The sequence below is a fragment of the Lolium rigidum genome, chromosome 3 (assembly GCF_022539505.1).
Source record: "Lolium rigidum isolate FL_2022 chromosome 3, APGP_CSIRO_Lrig_0.1, whole genome shotgun sequence".
NCBI lineage: Eukaryota > Viridiplantae > Streptophyta > Magnoliopsida > Poales > Poaceae > Lolium > Lolium rigidum.
In genome coordinates, this window is record NC_061510.1 from 410,212,677 (window position 1) to 410,233,647 (window position 20,971).

A 20,971-nucleotide genomic window follows, 5' to 3' on the forward strand; every position below is an offset into this window, starting at 1 on the left:
TGGGGATGTTGGGATATTTGCCGCTCCCCGTGCGCAGCACAGCGACGCCGTGCCGCTCATCGCGTCCCTCGCTCGCCCATCCCTCATGCCGATCGCCAGATAAAGCCCCTCAGCAACGCTGGCGGCCAGTCCGGTGCCCGAGATCCGCGCAGATTCGGCGGTGGGTACAAATACTCGGCGAAGCCGCCCGCACAAGGAACCGGATCGGAGGGAGGCCGCCGCCGTCGAGACGTATTGGGGAAGGGGGCGGCGGAGGGGGTAGGTCTAATTCAGGATTTAATGTTGTCTGGAGGGGGCAAGGAGGCGGCGGCGCCGGAGTTGGGGCAATAGACAGAGAGCGGCGGCGGCGGAACCTCCGGCAGGAGCATCGCTGGAGAACGAGGATGGACATGACAGCCTGCGATCGGCAGATCTTGGGGCTGGACCAGTCTAATGGGCTGGCCCGTCTACGTTTTTTCTCTGAGGTGACAAAATTCTCAGAGGTATGTAACGTACCTCTCCAGTTTTAGACTGTGCTGCTACAGTAGATCGAGAGAGGAGACAGTTCTCGGTCTCGCCGGCGGGATTGCCGCTCCCCTTTGCCTCCGGTGGCCTTGTAGGCACCGCAAGGTGGAGGGGAGCTCCGGATCTGACCGTGCGTGTAGATATGTATAGGTTTCTAGGTGTGTGTCTCCGGCCGGCGGCTTTGAGGACGGGGGCGGTGGTGTCGGCGTTGCGGAGGTTGGTCTCCCCCTCCTTTCCCCGTTCCGGTGAGGTGGGTGGCCTTGCTGGGGAGGTTGTGGAGTCGCCGGTTTTCTGCTCCGACTTGGCTTCTCTGGCCGGCCTTGGTGGCGAGGGGAGAAGGAGGTGGGAGTTGATGTTCTGGCTTTTGGTGGTTCTGGTGGTCTTCTTTGTTCGTGCTGCTCCGGCCGGCCGTGGGGGCGAGGGGAGTGGCCGCTTGAAGATTGGGTGGTTGTTGCTGCTGGATGAGGTTGCCGTCGTTGGTCTTCTTCGTCGGCTTTCCAGGGTTGATGCGGTGGGAGATGCTGATGAGGTGTTGATGTGGTTAGCGATGGTGGGATCTGGCTGTTCTGGGCCAGATCGGATGCGGTTCGAGCTCGGCGTGTGTCGCCGGCCGATGTTCCTTCAGTGTGTAGCAGATCCTCTTCTCCGGAATTGGTGGACATTGCGGCTCGTTAAAGCCTTCTGGCGAGGAGTTCCTCCGCTTCCAGGTTTCGTCTTCGGCGGCGTGTTCTTCGCGGGCGTGCGCACTGGTGGAGTGCAGGGTCGTTGGCGTGTGGTTGAAGATGAAGATGGACCTCAGGGTTCTTTCCTACTGCATCTGTTCCTAGTGTTCTTGTATTTCTGTGCTTTTGGTTGTTGTATCCTTACTACAGTTTGAGTAATACAAGTTCTACTTTCAAAAAAAAAAAGTTTTAGACTGTGCTATGACTATATTTGAACCATTGATTGGACGGAAATTAATGGCTATAATTTATTTGAGGGTACCACGAAACAACCCACAGGAAAACGTCGTTCTCGTCATAGTCGAGCTCGCCTCCTCTATTTCACGCGTCCGTATATATGAAACCAGGGTGTGCCCAATACGAAACCGATACGATCGATCTAGAGTTGTTTCCCTGCACGAGAGCCTAAATTAGACCCCATATACGCGTTGAGCGCTCGGTGCAGGATCGTGTGCGTAGGTCAGTTGGCTGCCGCTTTTCTTCCATTGACGCGTGATCGGGAGATATTTTTGGTTTTTTTGACCTATATTATGGCAACCGCAAGTGGTAGGCAATCCGATCCGATTCAATCTCCTTCTCTATTCTTTTTTCTCGTACGCGAGACCAATCAGAGTTCGATGTGAACTCCTTCACGGCGAGAGCAAAGATTCAAGGACGAAAACATCTGCCGGTTTTTGTACGATGGAAGCATATACAAGGTCTTGATTATTTTGACGTACGGAAGGCATTGGGAGTTCCGGTTTTTTTTACGGACGAAAATTTGATCCTATTTTTTTTGAACTATCAACATCATCGATCCGTAACTTATTAGTAGAGATAAAAAGTAGCATAATAGTCATGGCAGGGTTGCAGGAGGACCGGTGATGAATGGTTGCTGTTGACTTCAAGATCACGCACCGACATCAGCGTCAGCAATTGGCTTCTCTCTACTCGTATCTTGAGCCATTTGAGCATACTTGGAGGAGGTAAAGCTCCTGTGATGTATTACTATACGTACTCTTTACTTGTATTTTTCTCTTTCTTGAAGCGTCATAAAATCTTTTGCATGTTTGGAGTTACTCTCTTTCACCAAACAACAAATCCGCTTCAAGACGAGGGCTGCTCCGGTGCTCCCTAAACTAAGTTGAAGGGTCATAGTTGATTTTTTCCCTATGTTGGATCCACCGAAACCTATATCCGGCACATGTATACCCGTGTGTATTGATACGATATGTATATGTGGCGTAAGAAAAAAGAAAAGGTCGCGTTCAACGCTGGCCATACGGGCTAGTACAGGGTTGTACGGAGTTACGGACAGTAGACCTACACTGAAATTACGTTCGTGCCCCCGCTTACGGACAAATATGAAAAGATCTCCATCGTTGTTGTATTTGATGCTCCCAGAATTTTCCAAGGGAGGAGCACCGGAGAAGAAGTGCTTCAAGACCACTCAAAGTCGCATCTGGGCATGTACAAAGTTGAGCCATTTCCATGTAATATCGCAGTATTCTCATTTGTGAACAGTGTTGTCTCCACGATGCATCAGTGTGATCCATTTGAACCGGTGGTTGTAAGGTCATAGTATTTACCAACTACTCTCTCCGGTCTCTTTTAATTGACTCGAATTTAGTACAACTTTATGCTAAATTTAAGTTAATTAAAAAGGACCGGAGGGGTAGAACTAAACATGATAATTTCCCGGTTTAACACCATTTATATAAGTAGTGTTGGGAATTTCCCAAGTTTGTTGGGATTTTGTTAGTAATATCCTGCAAATGTTTTTCTAAAATTTATTTTTCATATTTTGTACATATTTTTATCATTATTTTTTATATTGGACAGATGCGACAATGCGTGCTTTCCTTTCATGGTTTAGTTGACTATGAAGCCTAGGCGGCATACTTGCTTCTTGGCCTGGCGCACCAAGTAATTTGATATCTTCTTCTAATAAAACGGGGGCAAGAGCCCCCCCCCCCCCGCAGTTACCAGCTAATAGAGTCGACTGCCGCAAGTTCCATGAAGATGACTTCCATGGTTTGGTGCTTCTACTTCTCGCGCTTCCTCTATCCGCAGGTTAGCATTTATGTATGAACTAAGCGTACGAGGAAGGAGAGACACTCGACAGTTGATAGTTAAGGCCCAACCCTGGATGTTTACCATTTATCCACCAACCAAAGCCCAAGAGAAAAAATCCATTTAGGTCATCGTGGTCTTCTGAAACCTTGGTTCCGTCTATACCGATCAAGAGCTAGTTCTAGTGGAACTCTTGTCTGTTCTCTTTTACGACTATTCATCAAAATAAAATGCTATAAACCGCCTATATTCTCCAACTCAAAGCACTCTAATCTACTCCTTTTTAAGGATTGCAACATGATACCAATTTTTCTTTTGTTGGGATAACAAATTACTCCAATAATCTTCTAGCCTGATTGATTTGTACCCTGTCACATCACAGAGCTGTGGTGTAAACAGATTATGTGTCTTGTATCTTCCAAATAACAAAACTATTCTTCTATTACTTAGGTGCAAGCACAACCATTGTGTGCTTGGTACACCAGGCGAAGAATCTCTCTTGCGGCCCTGACTATATGATCGGTGCAACAGGCCAATAATCCCTCTTGCGGCCCTGACTATATGCATTTGGATATCTCGCCTGTCTTTCTATGGATTTGGATATCTTGTCTGTCTTTTTATGAATTCGGATATCTCATTCCAAAACTAAGTGCATCGATGTATCTACGTTAAGGTCAGAGAGGGGCACGTGCCCCCCCCCCCCCCACGGCGTATTTTCTGTATGATCTATGGCAGTTTATCCTAATACTATTCAAAGATCACATAAGGTGGCTTTATTATGTGTTACATGAGTGATACAACGTTTATATGTTGTTGTCCTTGACTTGCAACACTTGCTTGCAAGTTCGTTTATACTCTTATAAATGATAGTATATTAGGTCTCTTTTAAAATGAGAATGCAATAACTAACTTGATTTATACATACCTGTGCGCTGCTACAATTTTTTTATAATTGTGTATTTTGAGTGGATTTTGTACTTACACGCATGAGTATGTTCTGGACCATCGGTTTATTATATACTCAAGCTTTCCGCTCGCCTTGGTAGATGGAAAGATTTCTTTTTTCTCTCTTCATTTTATGGAAATGACAAAGCAAAACGGACGGTGACCGAAACATCTACACAGCATGTAAGTACAAAAGTATTTCCCTAGTGTTTTGGGTAACGATTTGATTGCCCAGGATTGAGGAGCACCCAAACTGCAGCCGGGAGTTAAAGCATGGTTGCAATCAAATCGTCAGTCAGATAACTAGCCACTCTTCTTTTTCCGGTGCAACCATTCGCTCGATGAATAGACAAAAGTAAATCTAAATTTGAAATGGACCGCTGAACGTATTTGACATGCATGTCGATCTAAGGATTATTCATGCATGTAATCAGGGATGAATTGTAGTATTGATGATTCTCTGGCAATAGTGTCTCAATTCATCACACAAATCTATACTATCAAATGGCACACACACTTCGTACGTTAGATTGTCAATATTGCTATATGGAACACTTACATTGCGAGTATTTTCAAACTTCGCTACATATTTTTCTAGAATATGGCTTGGAAGTTGTATCACATTTCATATAACAAAAGGCTAAGATGGCCTGTAAAACGCCAATTAATACTACACGATACAAACCCAATGCCACCCGGCTTACAACGCTACCCACAAGCACTGAACGACAAGGGCTCACCTTGCATGGTCTCCTACATTAACAACCGAAGAAATATCAAAAGATTGACTAAAACTCTACACTAACACAAGTCGATGCACCGTCTGCCCTTAAGTACTTAAGAGTTTTTTTTCCGAATAGAACCCTGGCATTAAGAGAAACATGGAACAGTACAAAACACCTCAACAGAAACAAAAATCACAACGAAATTCTTGAGATGCCCCTTGTCTTCAACCTCTAGATTGTGTCAACGGTGCGCCGCCGCTGCCGCTCCTCCCTGAGACAACTTGACGTTGTTGGTTGCGGGCGGGAAGTCGCCGAACGGGTCAAGAAGACCACATCCGTCTCGGAGACGAAGAAGAATGACTAACCGCCGATGAAGCTCCATGAAGATCCAGAGACCCCCCCCCCCCCCAGCCAGAAAAATCCTCGAGAACCACACCACTCCCACAAGCTTCTCTACGTCGCCGTTGAGATGGGGCTGAAGTCGGGGAGACTTTATTGGAGAAGCGCCGCCACCACCACCTGAAGAACGCCCAGCCAAACTAGAACCCTAAAAACCAGGGAAACGGAGCCCTCTCGCCGATGGGAGCCGGGATCCACCCCTCCTCCATGGATCGAAGGCCACAGAAGCGAGGCAGAACAGGGGCACCGGCAGGAGGCGGCTGGGAACCCTAGTCTCCTTGATATCGCTTCTCGTGGGTCTATGTACCAGTTCCCTCGTAAAGAACTATTAACTGAAAGAGTATTTTTGTTAACCGGTCAGGGCGGTTAAGTACTTAAGAGTTAGCAAGTGAACAACGGGACCGAGCTAAACCGAAGGAAGCGCAGATCAGGAAGTGTTAGCAACGGGGTGTACACTGCGCCCCGGAAGCTTGCACTCGGAGCGGCGGTCACCAGCTCCAACTGACGCTCCAAGGATACCACGAAAAACCTAAGCAACACCTCCAAAAGGGAACGACACCGCCGCTGCCTGATCCGAAGATGCATTTATGATTTTCCTCAGTGCTTGTGGCGGAGAAGCACGGGCCAGGACATTTTTAGATAAAAGGTCGCCCCAACCTCTGCATCAAAATGATGCATATGGCCTCTTTATTACTTTATTGAGAGTATGCACTTATTACAGTTCAATGACCAATCATGGTCAATACAAGTATCAACCAAGAAAAAAAAGGAAAACATTGGGTGTCTATGGCACATCATAGCGTTATCATGTGGTCAAGCCACCAGCCGAACTGGCTGAAGAATTCCCGTGCGACCATCTCCAAACGGTTGCACCCAGATTCCAAGTCAGCCCACTGCCTGTTAAACTCCACATGATTACGTATATTCCATAGTGCCCAAATAATGGCACAAACACCAACACTAATCTGAATGAGATCTTTTTTTGGCAATGCCGCTTAACCAATTCCCAAAAAGGTTAGAAATATTTGCGGGTGGTGAAATACTGAAAGTCATATAGACAATACGCCAAATAATTCTAGCTAGTGCGCATTCAAAAAACAAATGCTGAATGGATTCATTTTTATCACAGAATATGCAAGACTGGTTTCCTTCCCAAAATTTTTTAGCAAGATTATCTTTAGTAAGAATAACTTTACGATGTAGGAACCACATAAAAATCCTGATTTTTAAAGGAACTTTTATTTTCCAAATATATTTATACCAGAGGGAGTAAGACCTCAAACAAATTTGTCCTTATCGTTTGTCAACAGAATATCCGTTAGTCGTTCGACCAGCTACAACCACATCACCCACTTGTCAGGTGTGAATGACATACGAAATGACATATTCAATTGGTTGAGATCTAAAACATTGGCAAACCTCACTTGTTTTCGGTTGGCAATGTTGTAGAGCGGCGCATACTGTTGGGTCAAGGGACTATCTCCAAGCCAAACATCCTCCCAAAATCTTGTAGAGGACCCATCTCCCAGAATAAAATGACCTCTATTGAAGAACTTGTGTTTAACATTCATTATTCCTTTCCAAAAGTGGAAACCTACCTGTTTAGCTGTCACTTGTGACTGCGTTTTAGAATGCAAGTACTTACTCCTAAGTAATTCTTGCCAAACTCCTTCTTCATTTAAGAGTTTATATAGCCATTTATTGAGCAAACATTTGTTTTTAATCTCGAGTACCTCAATGCCCAACCCCCCTTGATCCTTAGGACGACACATCATGCTCCATTTTGTTAGCCTATATTTTCTTTTGTGACCATCACTTTGCCAGAAAAAGCGTGAACGAAAAAAATCCAAACGCTTCCTCACCCCAATCGGAATCTCAAAAAATGAGAGCATGAACATTGGCAAACTAGTTAAATAGAGTTAATAAACCGTATGAAAACATCTTCCCTATCTAGGAACTAAGCTTCTTTTCAAATCTATCTTCAATTGGTTTCCATTCCCCACTTTTGAGCTTTCCAAAATGAATTGGGATACCTAAATATTTAAAGGAGAACTTGCCCATGTCACATCTAAAAAGGAGCCTATACTCCTCCTCAGCGTACTTAGCCTCTCCAAAATAAAAGAGTTCGCTCTATTGGAATTACTTTTCAAATCGGATAATTGCTCAAACATACAAAGAATGAGATTCATATATATTTAAAGCCTTCTCCAACTCATGGTCCATAAAGATGATTGTATCATCCGCATACTGCAGAATAGAAACACCTCCCTCCACTAAATGAGGAATAAGGCCATCAACCTGACCATCTTCCTTAGCTCTATTAATAATAATTGCAAGCATATCAACAACGATATTAAACAATCGGAGATAAGGGATCCCCCTGCCTAAGACCCTTCTTAGTCCGAAAGTAGTGGCCAATATCATCGTTCACCTTTATACCTACACTCCCTTCCCTTTACTTACAAATTCTTGAATCCATTTACACCACTTGGGGTCAAACCCCTTCATTCACAAAGCATGTTGCAAAAAATCCCAGTTAACCTTATCATATGCTTTCTCAAAATCAAGTTTCAGCAAAACACCAATCATTTTATTCCTATGAAGCTCATAAATAATCTCATGAAGGACGACCACCAACTCTAAAATGTGACGTCCCGGCATAAAAGTAGTTTGTGTCGGTCTGACCACCTTTTGTGCGACCTCCGTGACACGGTTAGTACCAACCTTAGTAAAAACTTTAAAACTAACGTTGAGAAGACATATAGGTCTATATTGCTGGATTTGAAATGCATATTCTTTTTTAGGCAGCAGAATGATTGTTCCAAAATTCAGATGAAAAAGGGGTAAATGCCCCTCCTGAAAAGCTGCGAGCATAGCCAAGAGGTCTGGTTTGATCACCTCCAGAAAAGATTGATAAAATTCTGCCGGGCATCCGTCCGGACCCGGTGCTTTATTTTTTCCATTTGCATAATAGCCTCAAATACTTCCTTTTCAGTGAAGTTAGCTACAAGAATATTGTTTTACACTCCAGAAAGTTGAGGAATATCGGCCTTGTCCGATTCCCTCATGGAGAAATGATTCGGATTAGGAGGCCCGAACGAACCCTTATAATACTTAGAAATATAAACTTTGAAATTTTCTTGACCTATAATCGTACCCTCTTCTTGCTCCAACTGGAAGATCTTTTTCCTTCTATGTTTACCATTAGCAATTAAATGAATTTTTTGTATTATTCCCCCTTCCTGAATATACTTAACTTTAGCCCTTTGGGCCCATGTGGAATCTTCATCCCTTCTCAAACGAGCTAAGCCGTCAGTAGAAGATCCTAGAAACACTCGCTGACTTAGAAAGAGGCGCAATTTCTGCCTTCTTATCAAGGAAATCGATCAACACCAACAACCTCTCCTTTTGTTTTTTATACTCACTACTCAAGTTTTTTGCCCACCCTCTAAGGTAACTTCTAAGATGACGAATCTTATTTTGCCATTTCTCTGTTGGGTTATTGTTGTGGGTATACTTTATGGGTATATCAACGACATGGCCTAGATCCGGCAAGCCCGGGTGGCCCACAGACGGTGATGGTGGCATGGGGCCCATCGGGCGGCCCAGTTGCTGTTGATCAAGAAGGATGAAGTCCAGCCCAGGAACCCGGAGCCGGATCCTAACCGACCTACGAAGGAGGCCGGATCCGTGAAGGCCCATAAAGTATCCGGATCCAGCACGGCCATAAGGAAGGCGGATCCTTGACGTACACGGCAAGATATTGTACCGTAGTTAGGCAACTTGTATTCCGGCTAGGACTCTCCATGTAAACCCTAGATCCGTGCGCCTTTATAAGCCGGATCCCGGGAGCCCTAGAGGCACAACCACAACCATTGTAACAACGCGCAAGCACCCAGATAATTCCAGACAAGCAGCAGTAGGCCCTGTCATCGTGCAGGTGTTCCGAAGCTGGGTAACTCGCGTACCACCGTCCCGTGTGCACTCCGCCTTATGGCCCCTACTTCTTCTCCCCCTCATGAGGATCCCTCCTCCGAGGTATCGTCGATTAGGCAACGACAGTTGGCGCCCACCGTGGGGCCTGAGGCGTCTGGAGGCCGGAACCGGGAGGGCTCCGCCATGGGAAGCTACGACGACTCGATCGCTGTGGGGCGCGTACTCTACGCCGGGAATTTTCCGATCGTCCGTCCGGACGAATTCTGGATTCCGGCTAGGACAAACCACGTCAAGCTCTCCATCGTCCCAATCGGCGGCATCCACATCTTCATCGGCGAGACCGTCGATTCCGACGGAAACGCACTGGTAAGTAACGCTGACGCGTCCGCCGCTGAGCTGGACGCTGTCGCGAAGATCCGATCTGAGTCGCAGGAGCTTCTTAAGGAAGGTTCCGCCTTAGATCAGGAAAATCAAAACCCACCCAATCCGCCCCCGAGCAGGAGAAAACGGTGGAAGACCAATGCGGATCCGCCCGGGTCTCCTGGTGTTAGAGAAGCAAAGGTGTCACTTCGTGCACTTCTTGGCCCATACCGCAGAGACGCCCTCCACCAGGACGAGGCCGATCCTTTGCAGGTTGAGGCACCCGGAAACAACGTAGCTCCGGATCTGCCGAGCGGTCGGAGACAGCGACGCTCCGGGACAAGAGGAAGCCGGAAACCCTGAGGAATCTATCCTCGGAAACCTGAGCCCAAATTCCGATGATGCCTCCTCAATAGGCACAGAAGAATACAATCGCTTGACGAAGGAGCTCGCAATCGGGGAAGAAGATGACGGCGCGTCATCCATGAACACAGAGGAATTCAACCGCAAACTCGAGGAACTCGGAGGCGGTGAGCAAGCTGAAGTGGAATCCGCCCAGCCGATGCAGGTTCTAGCAACTGTGGCACCGCTGGATCAGCCGGACACGGAAGACGAAGCCTCCAACTCCGACCCAGGACCATCCAACGTAAGGTCTCCGTTAGATCGGGCACGACCGCGAAACGATGTCCCGTCACCGAAGAGATGGTCGAGCAAGCACGCATGGATTTAGTCGCAAAGTCCGATATCCTCAACAAGCCAATAACTCCCGAGGAAGCTGCAGATCCGGCGGCCTTAGAAGCCAAAAGACAGGAGATGCTAGCAACGACTCGAAGTTCGCCAGGACTGCAGCCGCAATGGCGGAAGAAAGAACCATAGCGGCAAATTTTGTGGACCACTTTCAGAAGAAGGACCGCGAGGTCGATGAATCTCTCGAAAAGGTCAGGCAACTCGAGAAGCACTGGGAGGCCAAGGTAAAATTTGTGCAGGAGGAAGAAGCTAGAATCAGGCGAGAGGCCATCCTTCCCCGCAAGATTACCTTCGCAACACCCACAGAGCAGCAGCCGCTCGCAACTCCAAAGGATAACATGAAGAAGGCTGCGGAGCTCCTAAAGAAGAAGGACGAGGAGATTGACATCAACTACGTCCGGAAGCTCGTTGCCTCAGCAATGCAGCAACAAAGCAAGGCAGACACTTCGCGCAGGTTAGCATCCAATCCGGAGCAATGCATATCTACCGCGCAGAAGGACGCCATAGCAAGTCAAAACCGTGATGGCGAGTCGCGCACCGGATCTACGGAGCGCAGGAGGAAAGTCAGAGACCATCCAAATCCAATCCCCATACCATCGGATTCAACTCCGAAAGACCCGGCAAAGGGAAAGGATGCGATGTATACTGGCAGAGATAAGTACCGTGTTCCATCGCCACCACCCCGAGCTTCGCGTCCTCCGCTACCCCCTCGACGTCGCAGCCCTGCCGGAAACCCCAGGCCCCATGGGCCAGGTGGAATCAACATCCGCGACAGTATGCCGCCACCTAGAGACAGGAACAGGGAGCGTACGCTGGAGCAACGCAGAAGCCGGAATCAAGACCACGAGCCTGAGCCTCGTCGGAATCAAGAACGCGACCCTGAGCCTCGCAGAAGCCAAGGACGCGATCCGGAACCAAGGAGGAGTCGGAACGAGGAATACGCACCCGAGCCACGCAGGAGCCGGAACGACGGAGGCGACCACCACCAAGAGGAAAGGAGCCACCGAAGCCGGAGCCAGCCGCGGGAGCCACGCCGAGAATCTGAAGGCGGAAGAACATCTTACAGGCCCCCTCGCAGATCTCCTTCGCCACCACCCAGTGGAGGCGGAGGTGGAGGCGGAGGCAGAGGCCGGAGATCCCGTTCCCGCTCAAAATCACCCGGTGGTGCCCCTCGTGATGCCCGGGATCGCCTCAACGAGTACAGATCCGACTACATCGGTCCAAGGTGCTTTGGCCAGATGATCCGAGAGGAACCAAAGCCAAGAAGCCTGAACCTTAAGCTACCAGGAAATCTGAAGCATTATGATGGCAGCGAGAGGCCGGATACCCGGATCGAGGATTACTACAATGCAAGTAACCTTCGCCGGAGGAACCCCGAATATAGCCTCGCCGCATGCTCCAGCTTGTACCTTATTGGTCCAGCTCGTGTTTGGCTCGGTGACCTTGAGGAGAACACTATCTTTTGCTGGTTGGACCCGAAGAAGGCTTTCGAGAACCACTTCGTGGGTACCTACAAGAGACCGGCCACCACCAGCCGATCTTCAAGCTTGCATCCGAAGAAGGGCGAGACATCTAGAAGCTTCCTCACCCGATGGTTGGCAACCGAAACGAGTGCGAGAACGTAGATAACCGCACAGCAATGCACGCCTTCATTGGTGGTTTGCAGCGTGGGGGGCTGCTGCGCCACAAGCTTACTTGTCTGGTGAACGCAAACAAGCTCACTCTTGATGAGATGATAAACATCGCCAGCGATCATACTGCCGCCGATGACGACGCAGGCGGAGATCTCGCAGCTACAGCCATACCCCTGCACCAACAGAAGAAAAACCGTGATAACGGCGTCAGCAACAGCAACAAGCGGAAGAACCCCCCTGAAGACCAGAAGGGCGGAGGATCCGACATGGTAGCCATGACGTTCCAACGCGGAGGTCCAGGAGGCGGAAGAGGCCGCGGACATGGAGGCGGAGCAGGCAGGGGCCAGCAGCGCGCTGACGAGGTCACCGCAGCCGGATCCCGCGCCCCCCAAACGTACGAAGAATACAGGGATATGCCGTGCCTGGCCCATCTGGATCCGGCTACGGGCAAATCCACCCATACCAATCGCAACTGCAAGTGGGTCAACGATCTGAAGAACGACCCGGAGGCAGGATACAAGCGAGCCCGGAAGCACCGCCCGCGCGGCAAAGGAGGCAAGGGCAAGAACAAGGACAAAGAGGAGGACAGTTCCGAAGCCATGGATGAGGATGACGCTTCGCCGGAACCCAAGGAAGGTACCGCAGCCAACAAGTCCAACCCCTTTGGTAAGAAGAGTGTCGGAACTTACCACACCTTCCTCGGAACCCCGACTGTCCGCGCGAAAAATCAGCGCTCCGGATCTTGAACGCCACAGTTCCGGCTGTGCCGCAGTATGTCAAGTGGTCGGAGAAAGCCTGTACGTTTGACAGGTCGGATCATCCGGCCGTCATCCCCAAAGAGTGCTACGCCCTGGTTGTGAGTCCCCGCATAGACGGGTATGACTTCTCCAAGTGTCTTATGGACGGAGGAGCTAGCCTCGAACATCATGTACCCGGAGACCCCGGAGAAGATGAACCTCACCAAGGAACAGCTCAAGCACAGCACCACTGAATTTCATGGTGTGGTTCCGGGTAAGAAGGCAAATTCTCTGGGCAGCATCAAACTTCCCGTGGCCTTCGGCGATGTGAACAACTACCGCGAAGAGATGATCACGTTCGAAGTGGTGCCCTTCAAAAGCTCCTACCACGTAATCTTCGGCAGGCCCACCTACCACAAGTTCCACGCCAGGGCATGCTACATCTACAACAAGCTCAAGATTCCGGGTCCTAACGGTTGGATCACCGTGTCCGGAGACTACAAGAAAGCTAGGGACTGCGAGGAAGGCGAAGCCGCCTTTGCAGAATCCGTCATATCTGGAGAGGAGCTGCAAGGCTACAGAGCCGCGGTGGATCCAACTGAGATGCAGACCACCAAGAAGCAGATCTCCGAACAGAAAACCTCTTTCAAGGCCGCGATAGAAACCAAGAAGCATGACCTCATTGAAGGAGACAACTCCAAGCAGGTTTCAGTCGGAGCCAACATGGACCCCAAATAGGAAAGCGCGCTCGTCGAGTTCCTCGCAGCTAACATGGATATCTTCGCATGGCAACCTTCTGACATGTCCGGAGTACCAAGGGAACTCGCCGAGCACTACCTCAACATAAATCCGGGTGCAAAACCGGTGAAGCAAGCTATGCGACGCTTTGGAGACAAGAAGCGACGCGCCATAGGAATGGAATTAGTAAAGTTACTAGAGGCAGGTTTTGTAGTAGAAGTTATCCATACTGATTGGGTCGCAAACCCCGTCCTTGTACCCAAAAAGAATTCTGAAATACTAAGAATGTGCATCGATTACTCCGGCGTGAATAAGCATTGTCCGAAAGATCCGTTCCCTTTGCCGCGCATTGACCAAGTCATTGATTCGACGGCAGGGGCGGAGCTTCTGTGTTTTCTTGACGCATATTCCGGGTATCATCAGATCTTGATGAAGGAGTCTGACCAAAAGGCGACCTCCTTCATCACACCCTTTGGCACATACTGCTATGTTACCATGCCTTTTGGCTTGAAAAACGCAGGTGCCACATACCAACGTACGATGCAGCGGTGCCTGAAGGACCAAATTGGCCGGAACGTGCACGCCTACGTCGACAACATCGCGGTCATGACCCGAAAGGGATCCGACCTGCTGAGCGACCTTAAGGAAACCTTTGATAACCTCCGACGGTACAAGATGATGTTGAATCCGCTGAAATGCGTCTTTGGCGTACCAGCCGGAAAACTCCTTGGCTTCATTGTTTCCCACTGGGGAATTGAAGTTAACCCGTAAAAGATCAAGGCTATCCTGAACATCAAAAGGCCAACTTGTCTCAAAGATGTGCAACGATTAACAGGTTGCGTCGCAGCAATCAGTAGATTTGTCAGCCGTCTTGGCGAGAAAGCCCTACCTCTATACAAGCTGCTGAAGAAAACAGACAAATTTGTCTGGGATGAGGCAGCAGATAAAGCACTTCAGGAGTTGAAGAACATACTCTCCTCCCCACCTATATTGGCAGCTCCAGCTGAGTCAGAGCCTATGCTCCTCTACATAGCGGCTACCAACAAAGTTATCAGCCTCGTAATCGTGGTGGTGCGAAAGGAAGAAGGATTTGAGCACGGAGTCCAAAGGCCTCGTCTATTACATTAGCGAAGTCCCGACGGAATCCAAGCAGAGATACCCTCACTTTCGAAGCTAGCATACGGAGTTTTCCTAGGCAGCCGGAAGCTGAGACACTACTTCCGGGAGCACCCAATGACAAGCGGTGAGCAAGGCTCCCCTGGCAACAATCATCAACAACTCCGATGCAACAGGACGCGTAGCAAAATGGGGCATCGAATTATCTGCCTTTGACATCAACTACGAAGCCCGAACTGCAATCAAGTCTCAAGTTCTAGCGGATTTCATCGTGGATTGGACTGAAGCACCGGAGGGCACACCTGTGCCGGAACCTGAAGCTTGGGTCATGCACTTTGACGGATCCAAGCAACATCAAGGCTCGGGGGCTGGAGTTACCCTGAAGTCACCTACCGGAGAAGAATTGCAGTACGTTCTGCAGATTCACTTCGAAGCAACAAACAATATGGCGGAATACGAGGCTCTACTACACGGTCTGCGCATCACTAAGGAAATTAGGATCAAGCACATCATATGCTGCGGAGATTCCGACCTGGTGGCACAACAAGTAGCCGGAACCTGGAACGCCAGAAACTCCGTCATGGCGGCTTACAGAGACGAAGTGGACGAGATCGCCAAGTGCTTCCTCGGATACGAAGTCAAGTACGTCGAGAGAGACGATAACACAGCAGCAGACATGCTGTCCAAGCTCGGATCCGGCAGGAAACCAATTCCGCCTGGAATTTTCCTTGAGCATCTGCGAGTACCCTCAGTAAAGGGTGCAAACCCGGAAAATCCTGATCTGGCAGTTTCTCCGGCTAAGGAAGTGATGGCAGTCATTCCGGCCTGGACTCAGCCATTCTTGGATTACCTCATTGATCAAAAGTTGCCGGAGGACGAGGTCCACGCACGACAGATCATTAGACGAGCAAGATCCTACACAATTGTTGATGGACAGCTCTACAAACGGAGTGCAAACGGGGTATTTCTCAAATGCGTCTCTAGTCAAGATGGCATTGAAATCCTCCGAGAGATCCACGCAGGGGATTGCGGGCATCATGCCGCCCCCGGATCCCTCGTTGCAAAAGCTTTTCGGTTAGGATTTTACTGGCTAACAGCTAAGGAAGACGCTGACAAGCTGGTGAAAACTTGCCGCGGTTGCCAGTACTACGCTACTCAACCAAACGCTCCAGCCCAAGAGCTGAGAACCATCCCTATCACCTGGCCGTTTGCGGTCTGGGGGCTCGATATGGTTGGTAAGTTAAAGAAATCATCTCCTGGTGGTCATGAATACCTCCCGGTCGCTATTGACAAGTTCAAGTAAGTGGATCGAGGCAAAGCCGATGAGAAAAGCCGATGGTGCTACGGCACTAAAATTTGTTTGCAGCCTCGTGACGAGATTCGGCATCCCACACAAGCATAATCACGTACAATGGCACAAACTTTGCGCAGGGAGAACTCAAGGATTACTCGCGATGAAGTTGGGATCCGGCTTGACCTTGCGTCTGTGGCTCATCCACAATCTAATGGTCAGGTCGAACGAGCCAATGGCCTTATACTACCCGGAATCAAACCTCGCCTTGAAGAACCGCTGCGCCGCGCAGCCGGAGCTTGGGCTGATGAGCTGGACTCTGTTCTGTGGAGTTTACGAACTACCCCTAACAGGTCAACAGGATTTACTCCTTTCTTCCTGGTATACGGATCCGAAGCTGTGCTCCCCACCGACATCATCCATGATTCACCGCGAGTTTCCGCCTACAATGAAGAAACTGCTGACGAGGCTCGATAGCTATCTGTGGACCTGATCGAAGAAGCTCGGAATCTAGCTGACCAACACTCCACCATTTACCAGCAGAAGCTCCGACGCTATCATAGTCGTCGAGTTCGGAACCGCTCGTTCATGGTCGGAGACTTAGTCCTCCGCCTTCGCCAGGTGAAAGATCACAAGTTGCAAACTCCTTGGGAAGGACCTTTTGTCATCAGCAAAGTGCTACACAACGGATCCTACTACCTCGTTGATTTCCGGGAACTAAAGGATAGACCTGCCAACTGGCATCGGAAACGAAAACGAGAAGATCCGTGTGACATATATGATGAAACAGATCGTCCCTGGAACATAGCACAGCTACGTCCTTTCCACACTTAGCGCTTTACGCATTACATACCTTATAATATATATGATACATGATCAATGAAATAAAGCTTTTGGTTCACTCTTAGAGTCATTTACCTCCTTTAATTTTTCATTTCTGGATCGTGTATGTTTTTTCCGACTAAAACCGCAGAGCTGGATCTTTCCGCCTAGGCGTGTATGAAAGTTGTGATTTTCAAAATCGTCCCTTAGGAGGTAAGCTTAAGTTTTCTGGCGGAAATTTTTTCTGTTGCAAACCCATGGATTCCTGGTAGCGACTTCCGGCACTTGGGCTGGGGGCTTGTTTCCGCGGTTATTGACGGATTGCCATTGGGCTTCGTCGCCGCTGGCGAGCGTTTCCGGCACGGGTTTTCCGGCTCGTGGAAGGTCAAGTGGGCAAGCCGGAAATTATCAAACCAGCACTTGCTTTCAAGAAACAACACATGCAAATAATATAAAAACGGATAGCAGGATAAGTATTTTCCGCCCACGCATGCATGCTTGTTTCGTCCCTAACTACTTAAGAATTTAAGTTATATTACAAACCCTCGCTGGGGCCAAAATGATGCATTGTTTTATCCCGCAGGACATAAACGTTTTCACTCCGCCTTGGACGGAGAAGCATTGCCCTCTGGATCTTTTCCTTTGGCGCCCTCAGCCGGAGACGACACATCTTCATCGCTCTCTTCATCTTCGTCGGAGGTTGCATCGCTGGTCTTGGGTTCCTCTTCGGGAGCATCCTTGGAGCTGGTCCAGGTAAACTGGGTTCCGGATTCCGCAGGACGGGCTTCCGCGTCGCGCTCTTTTTGAAGTTCGTCTTCAAGGGGCTCGTCCGCTGGAAGAACCACCTTGTCGTAGAATTCCTCGTGACGGATCCTCCGCGCGATGCGGGTGTCATAGCCACTCACCGCATCAAGAAGCGCTCCGACATCTGCGGTCGGAGGAACTCCAGAAGTCACCCGGTCCAGATCCATCTCCGGGTTATGCGCCAAGCACATGGTTAAAGTCATGGCAGCTGCACCTCGGGCCGACGACGCTTGTAGATCTGTTACCAGCTCCGGAAGAATGTCCATCCGTTTGATCAGTTTGCGCAGACCGCAGGTGCGGCTCCTCTTCAGTGACAAGTTGTGGCATATCTTCCGTGAAGCGGATATATGATCCTTGCAGTCATCGCCAGCAAGAGAAAGAACATCGTCCCGGGGAAATTTGTTCCGGCGCTTTTCAGGATATCCGAGTGGCTCTGCACAAAAATACAAGAATAAACATTCAAGTTGAGCACAAGAGATTATCCATCAAGAAAAGAAATTCCGAGTATACGTACCCAGGATATTTTCGGCCAGCAGGTCCCAATGGTGCTCCGCGGTCTCCATGTACTTCCGGAGTCCATTGAGCTCCTTTTGCTGCCTCTTGATGGTCTCGCTATCAGCATTTCGCTTCAGCACGAATTCGCCCTTCTCCCTGATGAGCTCGGAGTTTTTCTCCGCCAGTTGCTTCTCGGCACGCTCCTTCTGCTGCTCCGCCTCCTTCAGTTTTTTCTCCAACTCTTGGTATGAGGAGCGCAGGCTTTCCAGTTCGGAGGAGGTTGTCGCTAGGGAAGAAGATGCGCCTATAAGGAATCAAGTTAAAAACAGTTCAAAGTCGGAACGTGAACTAATAACAAGAAAGGTCGGAAACCAACCTTGGGCGTCCGCCAGCTGTTTGTTCAGTTCTGCATTTTTATCTTTGAGGGCTCGGATGTTCTCCGCTTGGCCCAAGGTAACGCGGCGCTGCAGAGCAATATTCTTGTGTAGCTCGTAGTGCAGTGCCTGCTGTTCCTGTAAAAAACAAACAGAGCAGGAGTAAAAATTCCGCCTACAACATAGTAGTGTCCTTTGAAGCATTATTGCCGGAATATTTCCGACATCATGCTTGGGGGCTACTGTGACATTTTTAAATCTTTCCAAAACTGGCTGTACTCTAAAAGCATCTAAGCGCTAACTAGTGTCTAGTTTCCGCCTAAATGCTTGGGGGCTACTGGGGAGTACCTTTTGTTTACAGACAAGCTTGTCGAAGAATTCGCCGACACCCTTCTTAAACTCCTGGATTTCCGACGTAGCGGCGTCCGATTTCCCCCAGGCATTGTTCAGTATGGCGTTGAGCAGATCTTGTTCAAGATCCCACTTCTCTGTCTCCGTCAGCTTGTTGAAGAACTTTGTAGCATATGCCTTGGGGGTGGAGGTGAGGTCAGACGGATCTCCGAAGTTTTTCGGAAACACGACAACGTCGCCAGCACCGGCTCCGACCTTCTCGGAGGAAGTAACTTCAGCCTCTCCTTGGTCTTGAGTTTCTTCTTGGGCAGGGCCTTTGGCCTTGGGATCCTCTCCGCCCACCTTCTCGCTGCTGACCGGAATTATTTTCGGTGGAGTGTTTGCGGCAGGAGGGGGAGATTGATCCGCCTGAGGAGGAGATGGCGGTGGAGCAGTATGGGAAGTGCTTGGCGGAGCTGGAGTTGCAGGACCAACAGCCGGAGATTTCTTCATAAATTCTGTGATGGGTTTTTGGCTGGCGGTCCGAGTGGCGGCGGTAGTAGGAGTTCTGCGAACAAGTAAAAGAAGATCGCATAAGTAACAAATGCATCAAAGTAAATATGTACCATACCCGGAAACTTACGGGGCGCCGGGGATGATGGGGCGCGAATGTTTGCCTGCTGTTGAAAGCATTCTTAAACGTTCCCGCTCCGCCTTCCTTGAGTCTAGCGGAGGGGGCTTGACGATCTTGGGCTTCTTGGCGGAGGCCTCGCCGCTGGCTCCGGCTTCAGAGCCGGAAGCTTTGGCGCGGGGACGCTTCGTAGGTCGAGGAGCCGCCTTGCGGGGTGCTTGCTCCTCTTCCTCCTCTTCGTCTTCCGGAACCTCCTCCGCCGCGTCGCCGCTGACGGGGACGCGAAGTATGGTGCGTAAGTTTTCCTCCGCCAATGTAGCAAGCTGGAGGGAAAGATATCATATGTTAGTCAATATCCAAAAACTTGTGAAGTTTGAAGTAACGAAAGGGTCAAAGCTTACCGGAGGACACTGGTCGTTCGTGTAAATATCCTTGATCAGTTCCGGGATCGGTTGACCCCGGCCCACCTTCACCAGCGTCTTGAATCTCCTTTTGAGAGAATCAGCCGGAAGATCGTGGCGGGTAGCTCGGAGCTGGTCGTCCGCCCCGGTGTATGCGCAGATTAATCGCGCGTTATATCGCAGAGGCTGGATCCGCCAAGTGAACCAGCTCAGTGTAAGCTGGGTTCCGGTTAGCCCGTCGTGGACTAACCAGGAGATTCTCCGCGCTGCCTTCTCCAGGATGGGAGTTAGGGAAAGCGACGGGATGAAGCTCCAGCTTGCGAGCTCTTCCGGAGGCTCGTTGTTGAATTTGGGGAGACCGTCATGGATCTCCGGAACTGACACATTCTTCTCGTAAAACCATCCGGCGTTCCAGTACCGGACGGATTCGTGCGAGTCATGAGGAGGGTACATACGACCAGGTCGGAGCATGAATGTCATGCTCCCGCAGTTCAGCATAGCTTTGTCTTTTGTTTCTTTCTTCACTCGGAAGAAAAACTGCCATAGCTTGACGTCTGGCCGGATTCCGAGATGCCCTTCGCAGAGAGTTGCGAAGTTGGAGAGCAGAAGGTAGGAGTTGGGGCAGATGTTGTGGGGTTGAAGTCCATACGTGTTGAGGACGGAGAGGAAAAATTCCGAGCAGGGGAGCGATAATCCGCGTTCCACCCAAGCCTTAGTCATGACCACTTCTCCGGCTCCTGGCTTGGGGACGACGGTGTCGCGTATGAAACTCCGAGTGAGCGGAGATCATACCTTCGTTCGAAGCTCTCTAAGCTCCGTATCAGTGGTTTCGCAGGGCCACCATTGACCCCGCTCTCCTTCGCGGTTCCGGGCCTTAGAAGCTTTCTTGTTTTCCGTCTCCTGCACTTTGGCTGCCATTCTAGCCTGCCCTTGAAGTTCTTCTTCGATTTCTTGTGCGGTTGGGATCCGACCTAACTTGGTGCTGGAAGATGCGGAAAAAGGTTGAGCCAGCCGGATGTCGGAAACATATGGTGGTAGGTATGCAATGGGATCCGGACAGATTGGCTCTAATGAACTGGGATCCGGGCTATTCGGAGAACTACCAGTACAGTGCGAGTCGATCGGCATACTTCCGGCTGCACCCATGCAAAGTGTTTGAGTTACCGGAATCTACTCTATTTCTTCTTCTACAAGTCCGGTGCACGTAC